Consider the following 11,436-nt stretch of genomic DNA (forward strand, 5'->3'; position numbering starts at 1 on the left):
CCCCTCTTCAGCAATATTCATCTAAAGCTAATATCCTCTTTAAAACACCGAATAGTTTAGTAATTATTTTTTGTACATTGGTTTCCTTTCTTTTTATTTGCATTTGAAACTGATTTATAAGAGCTTCATTTGTTAGTTACTCAAGTTTTAATATGATTTTTTGTTAGTTTCTTGTTACTCATTTTAGAATTTTTAAAAAAGTTTTATAATAAAATTTTGTCAAAGAAGTGGTATAAAATTTTTCATCTCTGAATGTTATGGTATTCTATTTTTCAGACTTTTTGTATGGATTTGAAAAGTAAGAGGGCAATGATGAGAAGTGATATAGGAATAGCAGTCATTCAAGTAATCTAATTTAGACATTTTGGAAATACTTTTTTTCAAAATGATGTAAACATAAATCATATCACAACTTTATTATCTTTAAACATTTCCTCTTAGTATTAGCAAAATTACACCTAATAACATAGGATCCCACACGGCACTGATTTGCATTTGTTACCCCCTCCAGAGATCAGCTCTTGCCATTATAACTCAATCAAAAATCAAGTTAAGCCTCTTGACATAATTGGAAGTTTCAAAGTGATCTGAAGAGCACAATTTTCTGTTACATATGTCAAAGCTAGATGGGAAAAATACCATGGGAACACAAAGGTCAAGGGCTAATCCACTCTGAAGTCATTAAAGATCATATTTAAATTGCTTTGGAAACTTCAAGGTTTTTGAAGCCATCATCAAATTCCCCACCAAAACAAGGTGCCTCTGACATGACAGCTGTTCTGTAGAGAAAAGGAAGAGAGTTCCTTTTTCTGTCCTGCTGAAATGGATGTTGGGTTTTCAAAGTTTATTTTGTCATGAACATATTTGTATTACACAAATTTAGTTAATTTTTAAAATAGAGATTTAAAATACTGTGTCATGATAGAAGGATTTTTTTTTAGCCTCAATGAGCCTGTTTCAAACTGCATTGTATAAACCTGTATTTGCAAAACTAATTGTAGTAGTTTGCACAATGCTGTCATAGTATATGTTGAAGGAAAGAAATTCCTGTTTATCCTGAATACATCACTACCACTGAAGATCTGGAACATCAAATTAATTATATAGAGAATTAAAGCTACAAATGAGCATATTGTTAATAAATCATCCAGATACTTACTTTTTTCACTTCATTTTGGTAGTGGAAACCTAATTTATCATAATCATTAAAACTTGCTATAGAGATTGTAATTAGGCAATATTGGACAGCACATATACATACACATCTACAACACAACAAATAAATTGGTAAAATAAAGTGAAGGACATAAACATATCTAAATATGTATATATTTGTGCATTTCCTATATCATAAAAAGCTACATTTATTTCAAAGGAAAAATAGGTTTATAATTAATAATCTTAGCAGAAGATGAAAATAAAAGGGACAATAAGTCTGTGAGATAATATGTAATTTGGACATGAAAATGGCAATATGACTAGATGCTATTTTACCCATTATACAGACAATTGATTGTTGCAGCATTATTCATAAAATAGTCACGATATGGAAACAAACTAAGTGTCTGCTCACAGATGAATCAATAAAGAAGATGTGAGGTATGTATACATGTATATATATATCTGTATAGGTATACATATAAAGATATATAATATTCCATATACATATATATGTATACATAGATAGATAGGTAGATAGATAATAGAATATTATTCAGCCCAGAGAAATAAATTTCTGCCATTTATGATAACATGGATAACCTCTAGGGCATTTTGCTAAATGAAATAAGTCAGAGAAAGCCAAATATATTTTAATAATCACTTATATGTGAAATCTAAGAAAGCTGAACTCTTAGAAACAGAGTGTAGAATGGTGCAAGAGGGCTGGCAAATTGGGAGGCATTGGCCAATAGGTACAAATTCCAATTATAGGACAAATGAGTTCTGGGTAACTAATGTACAGTATGGTCATTACAGTTAACAGTACTCTACTGCATACTTGAAAGTTGCTGAAAGAGTAAATCTTAAATGTTCTGACCACAATAAAGAAATTATAATTAAGTGACATGATGGAAGTATTAGCTAACACTATGGTGGTAGTCATTTTGCAATATATAAGCATATCAAATTAATATGTTGTACACCTTAAACTTACACAATGATTTATGTCCATTATATCTCAATAAAGATGAAAACAATTGAGATAAAAGACTGCATAAAAAAGACTGCCCTCCTTAATATGGGAAGGACTCATCAGATCAAACAAAGACCTAAATAGAACAGAAAGGCTGACCACCCTCATGAGGGAATTCTTCCTGTCTGATGACATATGAGCTGTGACTTCAGCTTTTTTCCTACCTTTGAACTCAAACTGAAACATCAGCCTTTTGGGGGGTTCAAGCCTGCTACTTCATGGAGTACAACTACACCATTAGCTTCCTGGCTCTCAGGCCCTTGAACTTGACCAGAACTATACCACTGGCTTTCCTGGGTCAGTAACTTGGAAACACCCTTCAGATTAGGGAACTTGGCATCATCCATAATCATGTGAGTCAATGCTATAATAAATCCTTTTCTATATTTATGTATACTCCATTATTTGTATTTCTCTAGAGAACCCCAGCCAAAACAACCATTAAAACAAATAAAGCAAGAATGATTAACTAAAAATGTAGAGTTCATATCTGCTAGAGACAGAGAGGAGGGAAAACACAGGAGACTGTTAAGTTCATGACATTGCTCTATTGCTTTATCTTGGTAGAGAACATGATGTTCACCTTACTATTAGCCTTTAAAATGTACTTTTATTGTGATATTTATGATACATTTCACAATAATATTTTAAAATTAAAATTGCATTAAAAAATAAAACAATTGATAATATCAAGTGTTGGTGAAGTAGAAGAGACTGATAATCTTAAAAACTACTGGTGTAAATGTATATAAAGTTTGCTGACATATTGGTCAAAGGACATTTGGCAGCTCTAATAAAATGTAAAATATACATATACTTTAACATAGCCATCTAACCTCTAAGACTTTGCCCTTCTGAAATTAATGAAGTTGTAAATAAGAACATATTACAATAATATTCATTGCACCATTATTTGGAGTGACAAAAACTGGAAACAATAGTGACTGCTATTTGAAAAAGTGAGCAAATAATTCAATATCCATATTATAATTAATATAATTCATTATATTAATTATTTAGATCTTTAGATATTCCCCAAAAAGCCAGTAGCTACAAGATGTTGTTTAGATAGGGGAAACAAAACAAACAAATTGTTGTTTAATGTGTGTAGTATTATTTCATTCTGCAAGTAGATTGAGGGCCATATGGGTGGCTCAGGTGGCTGAGCATCCAACTCTTGGATTCAACTCAGGTCATGATCTCATGGTTCATGAGTTCAAAACCCCCATCGAGCTCTGCACTGTCAGTGCTTAGGATTCCCTCTCTTTCTCTCTTTCTCTTTCTCATGCTCTCCCCACCCCTGTCCTGATCATGCACATGCTCGCTCGCTCTCTCAAAATAAATAAATAAACTTAAAAGAAAAAGTTTAAATAAAAAAGGTAAGTTGGGAGCGCAATATGTAATGGAATGTATAGCTATATTTAAGGCCAGGTTTATGCTACCTAAGTTTTATTTTAAGTCAAATCAAATATAAAAAGATCTAAACATCTGGATTGCTTTAACACTATATTGCTGTCATGCAGATATTTTGTTTAAGTATTTAATGTTTTAGACAGGAGAACAGAAGTAAATTATTCGCTTTGGGTATACTGATTTTCAAAAGGAAAGTTCAAGCACCAAAATAGGTAATAGGTGATACACGTGCTTCCTAAAACTCAGTTCTCCTGCCAATATCCAGAAAAAACCTTGTATCAACATGTATCACAGATTCTTGCTTTCCTCTTAAATTCCTAAGATTCCTGCTCACCTAAGGAAAACCGTTCTTCATCCTAGAGAGAATAATTATTCTGTAACAACTAATAAGTACTTACCACTTCCTTTTTCTAATACTCTTATTAATGTAAGATATTTTCTAATGTGTACTTGATGCACATCCTAGATACAAAATGATACTATGACTCTTGTAGATAAAATTATTTTACCATTTTTTGAGTCACTAAATAAGATACACCTGTAGCCCAACTCATAGTAACTATACTTACTAATGTTTTCCATTAATTCATTTTAAAATGGTTTAGACTGAATTGTGTCCTCCTTAAAATTCATATGTTGAATTCCTAACCCCCAATGTAACTGTATTTGGAGATAGGACTTTTAAAGCAGCAATTAAAGCTAAATGAGATCATAAGAGTATGTCCATAATACAGTGTGACTATTTTCCTTATAAGAAGAGAGAGAGACATCTGGGATGTGTGTGCAAAAAGAAAGATCAGACACATTATTAAGATGTCCTTCACCAGCCCTCTGGAGAAACCAAATGTGCCAGTACCTTGATCTTGCACTTTCTAGCCCCCAGGACTGTGAGAAAATAAATTTCTGTTGTTTAAGCCACTTAATCTGTGGTATTTTGTTATGACAGCCCAAGGTGACTAATGTATTTATGTGGCATGTGACATGTATTGTTATATGATATAAAATTATTATAGAATATGTAAAATTTTATATATAGTGCCTTATACATAAATATATATTTACATGTTATATACACCATACAATATACAATTGTTACACAATATATACATATACACAATATATGTGTGTGTGTGTGTGCATGCACACTAGAGTTGCCCTAACAAAATATAACAGATTGGGTAGTTTACACAAGAGAAAATCATTTTCTTGCAGTTCTGAAGACTGGAAAGTCCAAGATCAAGGTAATATGTTATGTATCTGATAAAAATGTAGAAATCTGTAAGATGAAGTGAAATAGTCTCACTGTATTTGTTAAAATAAAAAAATACACTAGGTAGAAATTCTTATCCTAACCATGACAACAAAGAAATTTAGGTAACATACATTGTACATAGAATTTGGAAATTCAGGTTTTGAATGAGGCTAATACACAATTATTTTCCTTACCTTCCTTCATACTCCTCCTATCCCTCTACCCACATCTGGTGTGAATGGAGAGAATGTTTGTTACAAATGACTGTAGATTTATGGCCCTAGAAAAATTGAAATGTGTACTGGGGGGGCCAAGTCATTTAACCAGCTGTTCCTGGATCATATTTTATTACTTAGGATTAGAGTATGATGATACAAAACCATTTAACATGTCCCCGGGCCCCTAAGGAAAGTGGAAACTTGCTTAAGTGTTCATGAATCAACCACACTAATAAGGAATTAAATTGCTTCAGAAAATCTACTGGGAAATCCTCAATGGAGATAGTTATGAAGAAAAAGAAAACACATGGCAAGATAGGTTTTGTGATAGGGATACATATCAGATTATTTTTCCTAAAGAAATCTTTCTAGAAAGCAGTGAGTTTACCTTGAGCAAGAGACACAGTTACAGTAAAAGGAAGACTAGATAAGAAATTCAGCATATGTAAATGTGTATCTCTAGCACACACAGAAGCTCAGTGAGGCTGATATCAGCCCCAAGGTGGCAAAAATTGATTCCTGGGGAGAGTGAAAATATGGAGCCACTACAAGTGGTTTTTGGACCTCCAAAGGACTGCAGTACATAAACAGATATGCAGTATATCTGTGTTGTAACAATTTTGTGGAATGATGGTGGGCCAGAGGCAGCTATGAAAAAATTGTATACCAAGACTCCTTAGGGAAGTGATTATTAAAAAAAAAAAAATGTTAAGAAACACTGCTGAGGGCAAACTGCGACATGGGTAGATAAAGACATAGACCAAAAAATCGCTAGCTGGACCTATCTGCTCCCAGTCTCCTGATAAGGAACTTGGCTAAAACACCATGCCCTCAGAGCCCTCCAAATTCCCAACTTGGGGATCTCGAAACACTCCTTAAATTTGCTCTGACTTGGTATTCTCTTGATCTTCTCTACATTCTGACATCTGGTCTCTGTTAGTATCTTTTCAACCTTCTATCAAAATGCATAACAGAGCCACTTCACAAGTCTACAAAGTAATATTAACATTAAAAATATATACAGTAAAACCTTGGTTTGTGAGCATAATTTGTTCTGGAAACATGCTTATAATCCAAAGCACTTGTATATCAAAGCGAATTTTTTCATAAGAAAGAATGGAAACTCAGATGAGTTGTTCCACAAGCCAAAAATATTCATTATAAAAATGATTATAATACTGTAATATACAAAACAATGAAATACAACATATAAAGAAAAAATGAGCAGATTAATTTGCACTTACCTTTGCAAACCTTCATGGCTGGTGGGAAGGAGACGAGAGGGGAGGGTTATCGTGTAGGACAAATTTCACTATCACTAACTAAATCACTGGTATCTATTGGCTCAATGGAATCTTTCTGCATGGGGGCCATTATATATGTTCCCATGGATGTTGATTACAGTACAGTATTAATGAACTCATATCATGTACTGTATTTACTGTAACTGGTAATGAGGCAGCAGAGGAGAGGGTCTATACCTGCAGGCAGCCTGACCTAGAATGAAGCAAAGCATTCCTAAGCTTATTCTTGTAAGGAGAAGCAAAGGACTGTCCATAGGTCCTTTGAAGTGACAAAAAAAAAAAAAAAAACAAAAAAAAAACTTAGTGCCATCTTGTGGGCACTATGTGCTTTGAAGTGACAAAAAAAAACCCAAAAAACTTAGGTGCCATACTTGTGGGCATCTTCCAATGTTCTGAAAAATCACTTACTTCTGCCAAACACCGTGGCCTAAGACAGAGCATCCAATCATGGGAGATGATCACCCACAGTCCTGCAATGAGAGAGAAAGAGAGAGAGAGAGAGGGAGAGAGAGAAGAACCATTGCCTTAGTTTAGATCATGTGACATTTGGCGTCACATACTAATATTGCAAGACATCACTCGTTTATCAAATTAAAATTTATTAGAAATGTTTGCTCATCCTGTGGAATACTCACAGAACAAGTCACTTGCAATCCAAAGTTTTACTGTATACACAGAGCATTTATGAGTCGGGTAGATTTTACTGTGGAGCTGGGCATAAGAGACAGGAGGTAGAGTTCAATGGACAAGGAGTAACATTACAGTGCAAATCAGACATTTATGTTCCTAAAAATCCCTGTTGGCGAACCCACTGTCAACCTAGTTCCTCTCTGGCTTTTCCATCACACAGCAATAGACCTGTATTGTCTTCATTTTTTTCTCCTTTTATCTCTTACATGCTGAACCCTACCTCCCACCTTCTCCCTATGTGCGTATGCAAACACACACACACACACACACACACACACACACACACACACAACTTCCTTTCACAAAACTCAGACCTGTTCTCTGGAACATTAGAAACAAATGATCTCTTGTCTACATCCCTAAATCTTTGAAAATTTTAACTCCTGACTTATCATCTTTAATGATTCATTCTCTCTGTCAAATTACCTGAACTAAGGGATGCCCAGATACTTGGTAAAGCATTATTTCTGGATGAGTCTATAAAGATATTTCAGGAATATATTAGCATCTAAGTCTGTAGCCTGCATAAAGGAGATTAGCTTCTTCCAATCCACCAAGGACCTGAATAGAACAAAAAGGCAAAGGAAGGGCTAATTCACTCTCTGCTACAGATAGGATATCCATCTTCTACCCGTGGACATCAGTGCTCCTTTTTCTAGGCTTTTGGGCTCAGACTGATATTTATACTCTTGGTGTACATTTGAGTTTGGACTGGCACTATATATACCCCCAGCTTTCCTAAGCTGCTAGCTTGCAGAGAGCAAATCCTGGGACTTCTTAGCTTCCATGATCTCATAAGCCAACAGCCTATGATAAATCTCTTTCTGTCTCTCTCTCCATATATATCCTCTTGGTTCCGTTTCTCTGGAAAATGCTGACTAATGCACTGTGACTGATACCAAAATGACTCCTGTTACATTTCTAAGTCAGTTCGGTATTAATAGAGATTATGCTGCTTGTTCTTCTGACTTATGAGTCCCTTTCATATCTTCTTTCCCAGTTATCGTCCTTCATTCAACTGCAGTCACTTGTATCTGTTGTCATAAACTAGGCTTGTTACCCATTCTGTAGTTTTAATTCCAAGTATTTCCAGTTTCTGACCACAACCTCTTTCCATTTCTCTCCTAAAATCCTGATTGCAAAAATACTGAGATCTTCAACTTATACTACTACCATTTTGGTTTCTCTCAGGGTCCTTCATATGTTCTCTAGTCTTCTAATCCACCTTATATATTATGGCACTCATTTTAATCCCTCCCTTGGAAAAATCCTAACTTCCTCACATCTGATGTTCTACCATCCTTATTTGGTTCAATGAATGAATGAATGAATAAATCAATCAATCAGTCAGTCAATCAATCAATCACAAGCCTGACTAAATGTAACTCTTCTTTCTCCATGCTTATACCTACACAGATGAATATGACTCTAGAGAAACACACAATCAGTGGTGAATCATCTTACTTTAAAATTAACCTGGAGAGAGCCCTTTATCTGCCTGGGAAATCTACTTTTCTTTTTTAACTTCGTTATTACATCATCCACTTATTATTATAACTTGTTGTGCTTCCTCTCCTTTCCATTTTCAACTAATTATCTAGCTTCTATCAGTAAGATAGTCAAACTGTCAGGAGATAAGTTCCATAGATTTTTACCCCCAAAATGACCCCTTTCATACATTTGTATCCATATATTCTGACTTTCTACCATCACCATAGATGAACTATCTATGTTCCTACCTGAGGACAAAGTCCCTTCATTCTACACTAAACCTTTTTCCTTCCATCTACAAGGACATGGATATAGAATTCTCTGCCCCTAACATGTTCAATATGTCCATTTCTGCTGAATCTACTAGGTCATCATAAATATTTCAATTTACAGAAAAGCTCTTATTTCCTTTTTCTCAAAAACAAACAAACAAACAAATCTTTCTGTTTATCCTGTTTTAACCACCAACCACAGACTAGTTTTATATCCTCTTTTCAGGGCAAATCTTCTAGATTCACTGTCTCTAATATCACTTATTATGTTCTCTCAATAATATGCCCATTTGTTTGCCACCCCCACAAGAGAACCAAGCTGGTTTTGTCAAAGTCACTAACAAATTCTATGTTAATAAACCCTACGACCCATTCTCAGTTTCAGTTTACTTCTCCTATCAGAAAAGCAGCGTTTCTTTTGTTTTGTTTGATTACAAAATTGATTACTCCTTTTACCTGAACCAGTTTCTTCAGCTCGCTTGTGACAAACTATGTGTTGTTTCATATTTCAGCCTTGCTGTACCTACTCATCTTTAGAGCTTGGAAAGCCACAAGCCTCAGTCCATGAATCTTGAATTTTCTGTATTTATTTAGTATTTTCTGGTCTCAAAAAGCCTCATAGTTTTAAATGCCCTCTACAGATTTTGCACTTTCAAATTTTATCTTCACCTCAGACCTTTCCCTTGATCTCCAAACACTTAATCCCAACCATCTGATCAACTCCCCATGTGAATGTCTAATTGGCCTCTTGAATTTGTATAAAAATAAACTCAATATTTTTCTTCAAAAACCTGTTTCTCCTGTAGTCTTCCTCATCTCATTAGTAGCCTTTCCATACTTCTATTTGTTCAAGGAAATTAGAAATCGTCATTTAGGTCCTCAGGCTTAGACTGAATTTAATCACTAGTTTTTCTGTGTCTCTAGCTTGTAGATTGTGGGACTTTTTAGCCTCCAAAAGCACATGAATTAATTGCTGCAGTAAATCTCATATCTCTACCTCGATCTATCTATCATCTATCTATCTATCTATCTATCTATCTATCTATCTATCTATCTATCATCTATCTATCTTAGTTCTATTGGTCTGCTTCTCTTGAGAGCCCTCATACATATAGTTAAGTAACAAATTGTCCCAAAGCTTAGTGGTTTAGAATAACCATTTATTATACCCACTGACTTTATGGATTCAGGATTCAGACCAGACACAACAGGGACAACTTATCTATACTCAGAAATGTGTAAAGCCGAAAATGAAAGTCCTGAAGTCTAGGAACTAGAATTATCTGCATATTTGTAGATGCTAGCTGTCCACTGAGAATCTCAGGTCCTCTCTATGTAGACCTCCACACAAAACCTAGTTTGAGCTTTCTTACAGTGTGGTGGTTAGCTTATCAAGAGTAAGCATACCAAAGCATACCATTCAGATAGAAGCTGGATTCTTTTTATGACCTACCCTCAAAAGTCACATAGTATCACTTCCAATGACTACTGATTAGAACAGTCATAAAACTCCCACCAGTTTAAAAGACAGAAACATGGACCCACCTCTTCAAGGAAGGAGTGCCATAGCTTGAAGAAGATCAGATGAGATGAAAAACACTGTTGGAGTCATTTAGGAAAATGCAGTCTACATTTGCCTTTATAGATATGGTCAAAAATTTCCTGGCTCTTTGCCTTTTTAGTGATCAATCCAACTAGGCATTCTTATTTCTATAATTCAGACTGGGAGTCAGTCACACTTGTAATATTAGGCCTATTCTAACAACACATATACTATATAACAATATGTGTATATGTGCGTGTAACGTGTATGTGTGTGTGTGTTTGTGCGTGCACATGTGCATGTGTATACCCGAGTACTGCAGTTCCTGACACAGAGCTCCTAAATACCATGAAATTTCCTGAGTGATAGAAACACGTTTTATTCTGATGGAATGGCTTTTGGCAGGCCCCTAGACAGTTCCAGGATTGGGGCTAATCTTCAGAAAGATCAAACTTTGAGAAATGCCTGGCTGCTCACTCAGTTGGGCATCTGACTTCAGCTCAGGTCGTGATCACACAGCTTGTGAGTTCAAGCCCCACATCAGGCTCTGTTCTGACAGCTCAGAGACTGGAGCCTGTTTCAGATTCTGTGTCTTTCTCTCTTCCCCTCCCCTGCTCTCACAGTCTCTCTCTTTCTCTGTCTCTGTCTCTGTCTCTGTCTCTGTCTCTCTCTCTCTCTCATACACACACACACAAATAAATAAAAACATTTTAAAAAAAGAAAAAAAGATCAAACTTTGATTAGAAGCCTGGAACCGTCAGCTGCATTCTCCCAACTTCTGGAAAGGGAAGAGGGCTTGAGACTGAGTTAATAAACAATCATGCCTGCATAAGGAGACATCCATTAAAATCCCTAAGCAACAGGGCTTGGCAAGCTTGTGGGTGGGTGAACACATAGAGGTGCTGATGGGATGCATGCTGAGAGAAGGCACAGAAGCTCAATGCATCCCCTCCACCTGGCTCTTCCTGAGTTGTATCTGAGTTCTGGAAGCCATTCTAGCAAATTATGGATCCTGATCAGAATTCATGGAAATGTCAATTTGTAGCTAGTTGTCAGAAG

The sequence above is a fragment of the Hyaena hyaena genome, unplaced genomic scaffold, assembly GCF_003009895.1.
Source record: "Hyaena hyaena isolate Hyena2069 unplaced genomic scaffold, ASM300989v1 scaffold_903, whole genome shotgun sequence".
NCBI lineage: Eukaryota > Metazoa > Chordata > Mammalia > Carnivora > Hyaenidae > Hyaena > Hyaena hyaena.